At 35.8% G+C, this 12,498-nt stretch overlaps 1 long non-coding RNA gene across 7 annotated transcripts; it reads left to right on the top strand.

The window, feature by feature from the left end:
* Positions 1-9,646: 9,646 nt before the first annotated feature.
* LOC149589668 (uncharacterized) lies at positions 9,647-11,356 on the top strand. 7 transcript variants are annotated; one of them, XR_016379666.1, is made up of 5 exons: positions 9,647-10,010; positions 10,088-10,316; positions 10,567-10,658; positions 10,732-10,754; positions 11,082-11,356. It is a non-coding gene; the product is annotated as an uncharacterized LOC149589668 (long non-coding RNA). The 7 variants fall into 7 exon arrangements; XR_016379665.1 differs by having other exon boundaries at positions 9,647-10,316; XR_016379671.1 differs by having other exon boundaries at positions 9,647-10,316; positions 10,564-10,658; positions 10,732-11,014.
* Positions 11,357-12,498: the final 1,142 nt, after the last annotated feature.

Here is a 12,498-nt window from a genome sequence, read left to right as displayed (position 1 = left end):
AGGGTAGACTAATGGGAGACGTCTGGAAACTTGAATTTCGTTTCGGTGGCGCTTATTCACGTTTTCGACATTAAAGTCTCAAAGAGTCATGTTGGTAGGTGATTCGCAAATTTGAGTATCATCCACGCTTTGGATGACTGAAGTAGAATGAGTGCTTACCAATTCATGATCGACAGACTTTCATAATGGCTGGTTGTTGGTCGGGGTTTCTAGACAGCCGGACAGAATCTGAATGATTTTGTTTGGGTGACTACTGTTCAATAACAGTGATAGAACTGGACAGAGCGAATGTTTATAGAATGGTGTAATTGACGAAGGACTATTAATGTCGGGGTTGGGCAGGGAATGTGGAGTTGTGGCTGATATTGATCCTCAGCATGACAAAATATGCACACGGCAACGTTGAACTACCTCATTGCCAGCTTTTTTTGCCAGGGAAAACCTACAAGGTAGGACACGTGTGAAACGTGATATTATTTAAGCAGACCGTGTCTGTTGCATTTGGACAACCGCCATTTGTTTTTGGAGCGCCTAGAATGTTGTTGCGCAAAGATAGGGCAAAATTTGTATACCCGCGAATTCAAGTTTACTTGCCATATCAACAAGAAAAGTCGAAAGCACTCACGCACTGTGTTTTTAACGCGTAAGAGAATTTAGGAATAAGAGAGAAGCAACGGTTTTAGGTTTTTTACCGGCTTTACGTGTTTTTCTCTTCGCATTGAGTTCCGATTTTAATTTTTTTTGCCTTAGACAATATAAGGAAGGAATAGCAGATAGACCAATTTTTTCAAGGTTTACTGTTAATTTCAGCCTCTCACGGCTTATACAACTCTGCTGCTGGAAAACGACTCTTATACTACTTAAGAAACTGTGTTTCACGTTTTTACCAGTGGGCAGCTGTCCGAATCGTACAGGGCGGCTGAGCCGCTCTCAAACAAATTACCTTGAAAGATAATAGGCCTATTTCATGTTTTTATAGTTTGACCTTTCACAGAAACAGTACGAATCTGTTTGAAAGAGTATAGTGTTGAATCGCCTCTAGATGGGGTAGATTTCCCTTTTCGAAGCCCGATTTTTCCTCGTTAATCTTTACTATTTGCCTACTAAATTTTCAATTGTTAGGCAACAACTAGTCTGTTGTCAAAGCTACTTGAAATAAGGATATATATTAATTTCAAAAGAAGGTTCGCATGCGGTTGCAGAGTTGTAGGATTGAGTTTCCGCTGGTGTAGTATTCCGCTTTCAAAACGGATCTCTTCTTACAAGTCAGTCGCGGCTCCTTTTGACCCGCCTTTCTATGTTTATGAGTATGGTGTTTTCGTGGTTCAATGATTAGAAGAAACGGTGATAATAACTATGGCCGAATCGAACTCAATTTGGTTTTTGCAGAATTTAATGTGGCCGCTATATATTTATATTGAAAATGTGTAAAATCAGTTTGGTGGAATCTGTTTTAATTAATTAATTCCGGTTCTGTGGGCATGCTTTATTTAAATATAGACAGAAAAAATAACACAGTAGGAAAATAATGATAATTTTTATTCAATTTTATTTGGTTTTCTACTTCAAAATTAATCATTCGGCACATTTTAAAGGAATCAGTGTTAATAATTAACTAATATTACAATTTATACTTAATAATGCAACCAGTAACCGCCATTATCAAACACTTCTCTTACTCGATTGGGCATTGTTTAATTGTAGGATTGGAATAATTCCTCATTCAGCTTTAGATCTAGCCAAGCATTTTGCTACCCCATCTAGAGGCGATTAAACACTATACTACTGTTTCTGAAAGGTCAAACTATAAAAACATGAAATAAGCCTATTATCTTTCAAGGTAATTTGTTTGAGAGCGACTCAGCCGCCCTGCACGATTCGGACAGCTGCCCACTGGTAAAAACGTGAAACACAGTTTCTTAAGTAGTATAAGAGTCGTTTTCCAGCAGCAGAGTTGTATAAGCCGTGAGAGGTTAAAATTAACAGTAAACCTTGAAAAAATTGGTCTATCTGCTATTCCTTCCTTATATTGTCTAAGGCAAAAAAAATTAAAATCGGAACTCAATGCGAAGAGAAAAACACGTAAAGCCGGTAAAAACCTAAAACCGTTGCTTCACTCTTATTTCTAAATTCTCTTTCGCGTTACAAACACAGTGAGTGAGTGATTTCGACTTTTCTTGTTGATATGGCAAGTAAACTTGAACGCGCGGGTATACAAATTTTGCCCTATCTTTGCGCAACAACATTCTAGGCGCTCCAGAAACAAATGGCGGTTGTCCAAATGCAACAGACACTGTCTGCTTAAATAATATCACGTGTCACACGTGTCCTACCATGTAGTTTTTCCCTGGCAAAAAAAGCTGGCAATGAGGTAGTTCAACGTTGCCGTGTGCATATTTTGTCATGCTGAGGATCAATATCAACCACAACTCCACATTCCCTGCCCAACCCCGACATTAAACGTCCTTCGTCAATTACCCCATTCTATAAACATTCGCCCTGTCCAGTTCTATCACTGTTATTGAACAGTAGTCACCCAAACAAAATCATTCATATTCTGTCCGGCTGTCTAGAAACCACTACCAGTAATGAGCCATTATGAAACAATGTCGATCATGAATCGGTAAGCACTCAATTCTCCTTCAGTCATCCAAAGCGTGGATGATTCTCAAATTTGCGAATCACCTACCAACATGACTCTTTGAGACTTTAATGTCGAAAACGTGAATAAGCGCCACGGATACGAAATTCAAGTTTCCAGACGTCTCCCATTAGTCTACCCTTCCACTTTCACATGTCTAAACAAATATCCGCGATTTAGACAACTAGTGAACATTTCCATTACAATTGTATAAGTTTACGTTCTAGGGTGAAGCTAAATTTTAATACGGTGTGGCCCAACTTGTTTTACCCAGCTATAGCTTACAGCATAGTAGGGTTGACTCTAATTTAATTATAATTAATGAAAAAGTGATTTTGTGCGTCACTATTTCCTTAATAACCTTTGAAGTTCAAATCCGATTTTAATTTTGAAAACAGATTCGGTTTCTGGGTAACGTTATGCATAAAATGAGACCAACCACAACAAATTCGAAGAAATATTTCGTGACGTCATTTGGCGATAATTTACACATTCATGTGTTGCTCGTGCTTCTTTCAAGATTTTCCATTAATTTCGATGCCATCGGGTTTTCAAGGGTTCAGCCTTTCCAAAAACGTCCTACTCGTCGCTCTAGCTATTATAGGAAAAAAATGGCGACCGAATGAAAACGGCCGGAAACTTTTGATCGCGACTGTACAGTGCTTTTATAGATAATATAAACAAGATGGCCCCGGCCATATTATGCTTTGCGCGCCCTCTATTGGCTAGAACTGGTATGATTCCGGCAAATATTTTTGGCGGTATTCTCTTTTTCTTTATCAAATATCCTTTCGATTATGAACAAAATCAATTTAGTGTGACTTTGGTTTAATATAATCATTGACCTTAAAATAAATTCTTTAACAAAAACAATTACAGTTGTTTTTATATTATACAAACTTTTTTGAATTAGTATTCACAATAAAATCTTTCTAGTGCGGTTTGATAAACTTAATGATAGTTTCGACAAAGCACTTTCAACGGTTATTTTCAGTTACAATTTTTTATAAACAAACATGATAATTTGTAGATTAAATTATCGCAACAAAATCGTTCTATTAACGTCTGATTACTCAAATAACCCTTAATAATAAATTGGACCAGGCAGTTTGTAAGGTTCTTTTCACATACAATTTTTGACAAACCAAACTTATTATTTGAAGTTTAAATTTGCCTGTAAGCGTTCTTAATAGTTTATTTAATTATCTGTTGATTTTAACTTATAATAAGAGTAGTCAATTACTTACCATGACTAATCTTAATAGTTTCTTAAATAAATAAAATACGTTGACGTTGCAAAGCCACATAAGTATGGTTCTAAATGCTATTAATAAATTTAAATAAATCTAATTCCGCGCGCGAAAAAGGGCGGAAAGGCACCCAGCGAGCCTGCCAGCAAGGGTCAGGCCAATAGTTTTGCAACTCGAAGCGCAAAAGCAAAAACACAAATAATATCATATGAAGTTCAAGTATCATTTTTTTCCACTTGTTGATAAATAATGTCCAATGCCAAAATTGTAAATTCAGTATTCAATCCACAATATATTTAGGTCTAATGGTCCAAATGTAATGAAACTTTAACGAGAGATGTGCTACTATCTATTATATCTAAAAATGGTTAAAAACATTCAAATTAATTAGCTTTGTCAAAATGATAAATTTAGTACTTTCAGGCCCTTTCCAAGATCAAACATATCGCTTACACATGGCACTAAAAATCCTGTAACTAAACCAAATTACACGCCATAAAGCATACAACACATCTAAATGGGAAAGTCCAGAAGAGCCCTTGTGTTTCTACCAAGTAAACGTTACTATGTAAACGCAATTTTAGTTCAAAACTGTATTTATTGGAAATATTACATATTTTGAAAAGCAATGAAGAGTAGAAAAATCATGATTAAGAAACTAACTGAAAGGGTGGGGGAAAAGTATCACAATATCAGTTACTGTTGGCAAAAAAACCAGGATTTACTTCAGATATAGTTTTAAATTATACTTAGTTGTCAAGGAGGTCCAAGAAGAAAAAGCTTCCTCGCAGCGGTACTCTACTTTTTCGATGACATTCTGAAGCTTCTTGCGAGGTAGACCTTACATTTTAAGGCAATAATTTTTTATCAGTATCATTTGGTAACGAACGCAGAACGTTCTCATTATACGTGTTATTCAACTGATCAGGTTTCGCGAGATCAGCCCCTCTGCACGTTTACAAATCTAAGAATATTGGTTCAAGAGGTCTTGGTTTTATAATCTATAACTCTCTAAAAGGCCTGTTTTGGACAAGGATGGGGATGGGTTTCTTTCTTGGAAAATGGTTGTAAGTACTGAATTGTGGATTAAATACTGAATTTACAATTTTTACATTAGAAATACTGAATTTACAATTTTTACATTAGAAATACTGAATTTACAATTTTTACATTAGAAATACTGAATTTTCAGTTTTTACATTAGAAATACTGAATTTACAATTTTTACATTAGAAATACTGAATTTACAATTTTTACATTAGAGATTCATATTTATTCAAATATTTATCCTATTTAATATAATAGAATAGATTGTAACACACCTCAGGGTAAAATTTCAGGACATTTGGATCAGTAGATCCGAAGATATCATCAGTTTGGCCTTGGAAATACTTTTTACACAAAAAAGCTTTAATCTTTCTTAGTATAATAAAACACATTGAAACACACGTCTCACTACAATTTAAGGTCATTTGAATCAATAGGTCAAAGGAAGGATCTGGCAAAAATACCTACCTCCTCCCATAAAACTTAATGTTAATTTTCGGTTCCTTCGAATTTTCTTCAAAAGTCGCGCTTATACGTGTAAATCGAATTCTTTGAACGGGGGGAGTAGTTATAAGCAAAAATTGGGGGTGGAATACTCTGAGAGTCGGAATGAAGGCTGGTTATCTAAGTCAGATCTAGGTTCTATTTAGCGCCATCATGTCGGCCTAATTTTAATACATATGCCAAAGTAATTTTAAACTGTTTTGCTCATACATAAAATTTACAATTAAAAAACTAAATTTAATAGATAGTTAACAATGAATAATTATTTCTTCCAAATTGCTAAAATAGTAGTGTACGTAGATGACGCTACAATAGGGAAGCGCCGGTAGGCTGCTAGGCATAGAAAAGCGTCTGCAATCTGCAAGGAAGTGATTTCGAAGATAATTTTTTGCTAATTTTGAAATTTGGTTCATAACTGTTGCGTTTACGAATGAATTGATGATATTGATATTGTTTCTTGATGTCTAGATAATGGTTTTCCTTCTGGTGAGAGAAACATGTACATTTATTTCTAAACTCATTACTTAATGTGAAGTTGTAGTATTAGGTTTTGAATTATCATGTTAACAATGCTTATTTTGATTACGTTTATAAAAATAATATTGAACTTTTTTCTTAAAGTTAGTGATCATAAGTGATGATTAGTAATTGATTACTCTTATTAGTTAAATCTAAGAGTTTATTAAATAAATTATCATTAACGTTTATAGGTAAATTTAAACTTGAAACGATATTTTGTCTTTGGCAAATATGTAACTGAAAAGAACCCAATTGAGAGTTAATTAAATAAATTATCATTATCGTTTTTAGGCAAATTTAAACTTGAAATGATAATTTTTCATTGTCAAAATTTGTTACTGAAAAGTGAAAAGAACCTTAGAAAGTGCTTGTGCTTCGTAAAATTTATTATTAGGATTATTTGAGTAATCAAACTTTAATAGAAAGATTTTATTGCGAATGCCAATACTTAAAATTAAACATCAAATTATCATTTTTGTTTGTCCAAAATTGTTACGCGCTTAAAGAGAAAAAATAAGTTTTTAGACTTTAGCTTATCTAATCCCAAAACCTAAATTCCCAAATTAAATGTACAGGTATAGTTAACCTCAAAAATGTATCTGTCTAGAAGCATTTGGAAGTTAGTTTAATTAACTTACAATATAAATATATATTTATTTAATTCGAACACTTACAGAGATGGTAATATCATAAACTTGCTTAGTTACAGAGGTTTCCCTGATACACTCTGCAGAGACAAGGGTATTAATTTCTTTTGGTTTACAAATCAAATATCTCTTACTTTAAAAATGTGTTTAGTTTTTATTATATTTCAGACTTTCCGACGAGTACATTTCCTAAAATAATTTTGTAAACCTTCTAATGCTAAAAACGCGACGTATTTTATAATTGTAGCGCTACCCGTTTTAAACTGCCTATCTACCATTCGCGAATTTCCCGCCAAGAGATTTCAATTCTCGGCATGTATAGGCGCGCTACCATGGAAGCGCGAGAGTCGCCGCCTCGCACAAAGTTCCCTCCTCCCTGCCCCAACTAAGCAAGACGCGAGAGGAACGCGCCGGCCGCCGACGTGAGAGAGATGCTAGGTTTAAGCAACATAACTCGAGCTTCTTAATATGACTAGACGGCCGAGAGCGTAAAGGCGTCAATCCGTGGAGTGAGAGCTCTGTGGATGGTGCGGGATCGAAACCCGGTCGAGGAGGAAAATAATTTCATAAATGAATAAAATTATTTCACGTTGCAGAGCCACCTAAGTGTGATTCTGAGTACTTTTTAAAAATTTCCGAATTCCGCACGGGAAAAAGAGGGGGGAAATGGGGGAAAATGGCGCGCCCAGCCGTAATCAAATAGTCTGACTAAACCTTTGCACCATCCGATAGATGGCGCAAAGCAAAAACGAATCGTTCGTTGTCAATTAAAAAACATCTATCGATAAAACAGAGACTATAGTAACAGAGTAATACAAGTTGGGAAAACCAAAATATTACCTCTCCGTGTCAAGAGGTCTACTACTGCAAACGTATTCACCTAGAAATGGAATTATTTCACTTTTTTGAAGTAAAAATTTACGAAATATTGAAGCAGTACTCCAAACATAGCGAATGTACAGTAAAGCAGACGACATTTTACATCCAATAAGGATAAATCTTGGACACATGGAAATCAGTCAATGGGGAAAAGAACAGGAAATGAAGTCTACGCTTCAGCTGTTTACCCTATATTCTGAAAGCTACATTCACAACTGGTTTGCAGTGTAAACACTATCGTCTCGTCTCACCTCAACAATATTCTTAGTTTGCCAACATGAATGTTCACGTTAAATAACACCAAAGCTAAATTGTATCTAGACGCACTAATAGTCAATGCGCACCATAAAGAGAATAATAAGTCTGTAGTTACTAGCCGTTTACCATTAGCCCTTTTACTAACCTTATTATTATTATTTAAGAGTGTATTTAACTTTCGACTCACTCTGAACCGTTGATGTCTGTTCATTTCAGACACGAAAATCAAAGCCAAAAGTTTACTTCACCTCAGGCCTCAATTATTTACTCTTTGTTTCACTAAGCCTATTGCGGATAATACTTGTTATACGCGCCTGAGACTAGGTCTTACTAAACCAAGGATTATTCTATATACAGATGTAGTATAGCTTACGCAATATATAAACAGCCATTTCAAATAACAATATTAAAATTATTCTTTGGAATATCAAAATGAAACAGAGCTTTAAAGCTACAAAAGTACTAAATGCATCATAATTACGAAAAATACTTCCACATATTCACTTTATATTATGGAAAAAGGGAATATTAAGGTTCTGTATGATTTCTTAACACATCAACACAAGGCTAACTGCTAACGCGACGCACTAGTGTAACAATGGACGGACACACACAGACAAAAACATAGACTGCTTTTTTAATCTTTCCGTATTAATTTTGAGTTGAGAAACAAGATTATCTTTAATATTTAAATAAATATAATTATTTTTAATTATTTTAATCTTCAATTATTAACATTAATAATAGTTAAATCGTTTAAAATAAAGTTGTACCAGGAGTTCATACCGGAGTGAAATACATAACACGCGGGCTATGAAATTCGCATTTGTAGACGCCTGACGTCACAAAAACCTCTCTCCTCGTCTCTAAAATCAAATTTGGGGTGGGAAGCTCTTACCGGTTACTAACCTCGCCTCTCATTTCTTCCAAGGGACTCTGGGTAAAAAAGCTTTGATCACATGAACTGCTCTGACCAATCGAAAGCCTTCTTACATTTTGTTTTTGTAAAGACTAACTAACATAGACTGGCGACACTAATATTTTACTGGCTTCATAGTGCAATAGAAAAAATCTTCACCCGTTCTCTGTCTTGTTGGGTTTCCCTAAAGAAGCCTGTCTACCTAGCAAAAAGGCTAGCATTCTATAGTTTTGTGGGAGCTGAGCTCGGATACCGTGGAAAATCAGCTGTTAGGGTTAAAGTTGTCGGTATCGGACTATCGGCATGGCGTACGTAATTAGGGATAAGATTAAATTAAATAAGTTAACGCAGTGCAACTTTTACCTAAGAGAAGATCCAGTAAAGTATAAAAGTCAGTCTACTCAAACCGTTCAAGTTACTTCTTTTAAACCTAGTACGCCTTCCGAGTTAAGCCTTGGCGTTGTTTACAAATCAAGCCAAGCACGAAATGTTAACGTTGGAGGCAGAATTAAATTTAAAAACTTTGAAGAAAGCTTAGTCAAAGTTCCAACCGAAGGTAAGTAGGCCAGTACATTGCGATTTGGTGTGAAATGAAACTTAATTAACTAACTACAGTAAATAATTTTACTTCCATTGCAATACCGATCTCAGCTGTTTAGCAGACGATATAATTTCAAATTTGTAACAGGATCTATGATTGGCCTATTATCCCGGAGCCTACCCCCGCCCCTAACGCTAGGTGTCGCTTTTCGCGCTTTCAATCACATTCCTATGGTAGTATTTGATTCTCCCACTAGAGAGCGTAAAGGTATCGCGGAAACGTCACGCGTCGGTAAATGCGCGCCACTATTAGAGCTCATTTCATCACTCCGGTATGAACTCCTGGTTGTACCTATTATCTTCTCAAACTTTTCTAATATTGACGTTTAAAGTGAAGGGTACCCCTCTTGCCCGCTTTCTTCAAATTTTGGGGTATATTCTGAGAGAGCGGTTGCTCTCTTAGATAAGACCTCATACTGCGTTTAATGTATAAGGGTGGTTTTTTGATTCGATGTAACTTTTTTCCTATCATGGTTACTGCTTTGAAAAAATTCCACTGAACTAAAATTCGGACCCTTAATATGTGGTTAAAATTTCAAAGAGATCCCTCCATTAGTTTTTATTATAGAAAATAAAGTTGCTAAGGGCGGTTTTCATTTCAATAAAAAAATTCAGACATTTTGGCAAAAAAAGGAAATTTTCCCATAGGAATAACATGGGAAATGTTTGCTGTGATAGCCAAATGGTCTCGACCATTTTTTGAAGACTATTTATTCGATAGGTCTGAAAATGGTTTTAAATGAAAGGTTGAACACTTTTCTGGTGCCTTTCGAAGTTTTATTCAAAACAATTAATATTAAGTATTACTTTTTGTATTTTTAAGCACATACTTAAACTTACGACCTTTTATTCTGTTGGACTTACGTGGTATAGTCCTAGCTAAAATCATAGAGAAACGTACTGTTGGACTTACGCTGTTTTACCGCTAATAGAGCGAAGTTTTTTGTTTACTAAATGCGTCGTCCGCTCTGTTTATGGACGAGCTTAAGGCGAATTTTTCCACTTTTCATCTAAAAGAAGGGGTTAATCAGTCCCAATTTTATTTTATTCTCGTAAGTTAAACTTCATTATAATTTAATACAAAAGAATTTAAAGTTAAGATTTAGCCGTTAATTTTTAAATTCACTTATTTCACTAAGCCTCGGTCAAAAGTTCAAGACAGGCTGATTGTACATTTTAGACTAGAGACCAATTGGCCGTGTTGCGTTCGTTTTAAGGTGTTTCACCTGGTGCCATCGGTCAACGATAGCCGCTAATTAGGTAATTTGTTTAAATTAAATCATTTTTTGTTGTTTAAAGTAGATCAATGCAAACTACGCACAAGGGTTCGTTCCTTGGTTTCTCGACTGGTGCCGTCAGGCAACGGTTACCGCTACGAAGATACGTTTTTACTGGTAAAATAAATGATAGATTCAATCACACTGTCACTAAACCCTGTCACCAAATCAACCAATATTTTTAATTCAGGTCCTTCCAATCATCTGTACTAGGTAACAATTGAATTATTAATTATTTTGTGCTCATTCTAACGTTACCTAAGAAAACAATAAACAATGGCCAGATTGCCAACGATAAACGCTACAGAGAATCAGAGATTATATCTGATGCAATGGGCCAACGGTAACCACTGCGTAGATCATTTTGTTTGTTTAAATTAGTCGTAAAATAATTGATAGATTAAATCACACAATCACTAAACTCTGTTAACACACCAGTTTTTTATCCCGGCTCTTGCAATCATTTTTATTAGGTAACAGTTACGTTTTTAATTACTATTTATAACCGCTATTGAGGATAAACGTTTTTGTTTAAATTAGATACACTTTTGATGTGTAAAGTAGATTCAAACTACGCAGAAGGATTCATTCCCTAATTTCTAGACAACACTTCCCGCTACGAAGATAGGTTTTTTGCTGACAAAATAAATGATAGATTCAATCACACCATCACTGATTCCTGTCATCAAATTAATATTTTTAATTCAGCCTCTTCCAAGCGCGAGATTACAAATTATACGGATGTACAGTGTGTTAATTAATTAATATAAATTTTGGATAAATATGTAACACACTATCATTATTAAATTTCTGAAGAGAGGAAAAAAGGTTGAAATGAATTTTTTTTTAAATTTTAAAAGCAAATTTGGCTCAGAAAAAACCCAGCGCCAGAACCCTGTCTTATAAAATTTTCACTAGATGATTCGTTCAAGAATGTCTAGAATTAAGTCGCATAGAAGCATGAATCTATATAACTATAACTATGAATATACAGCTCTATCGTATGCCCCTTCTATCATGTCGATTTGATTTGGGTGTTACCCTCCTAGCTTTGACGCGTTTTGCGTAGCTCTAATAGCCAATCATGAGACAAGAGGAAGTGACGTTTCGAATTTACACCCCCCCCGACTCCACCTCCCTTCTCCCGCTCCTAACACTATCAGGCACGTGACTGATGTCTCCTTTCGCTAATCCCCGCCCAAACGGTTAGACAGCGTAACGCAGCTTTATATTCATAGTTATATAGATTCATGATAGAACTAATAAATATTTCACCTAAGTCAGCTGACTTGGCCAGGTAGGGCATAGCCCACTCGATCCATGCTCACGGACGCTGCTCTGCATCTTGCGTCGTGTTACGCGTGATCGAGTGGGCTATGGGCAGGTTAAACAAATATGGGGCTGCCAGGCCAGGGTGGGAAATAAGGATTTCTTTAAACTGGACATTGGGCCAGCATGGATTTATAATAGAAGCTTACGCTTCCTGGATATTCCACTCGCCTTAAAACGCGCACAACATTTATGCCATAAAAATTCGCCCGCGTGGGGACTGGAGGGCTGATGACGTAGAAATTGAGGCAAATTCAGAGGGGGTGGAAGTTTTTCACGCGATCGAGTTCTTATTTTTAATAGCGCGCAACAAATAATTTTTAGAAAAGCGCGCACACACGCGCTCCGAGAGTAAAAATTTTGCCTCAATTTCTACGTCATCAGCCCCCAGTCCCCACGCGCGCGAATTTTTATGGCATAAATGTGTTGAAAATCAAAATGCCATACTGAAGGCTACAGTGAAATATCCAGGAAGCGTAAGCTTCTATTATAAATCCATGGAGCCATTCTATTATAAATCCATGGGGCCAGCGACCCCTGTCGCCTAGAATAAATAAACTGGTCCATGACCACCGACCAGGGCGCGTCGTCTGCTAAATCGAAAAAGTGGATAATTACAATATATTAG

Source organism: Phalangium opilio, unplaced genomic scaffold (genome assembly GCF_054372755.1).
Source record: "Phalangium opilio isolate 3A_F unplaced genomic scaffold, DU_Popi_V2 ptg000521l_1, whole genome shotgun sequence".
NCBI classification, from domain to species: domain Eukaryota; kingdom Metazoa; phylum Arthropoda; class Arachnida; order Opiliones; family Phalangiidae; genus Phalangium; species Phalangium opilio.
This window is presented reverse-complemented; position numbering and strand designations above follow the sequence as displayed.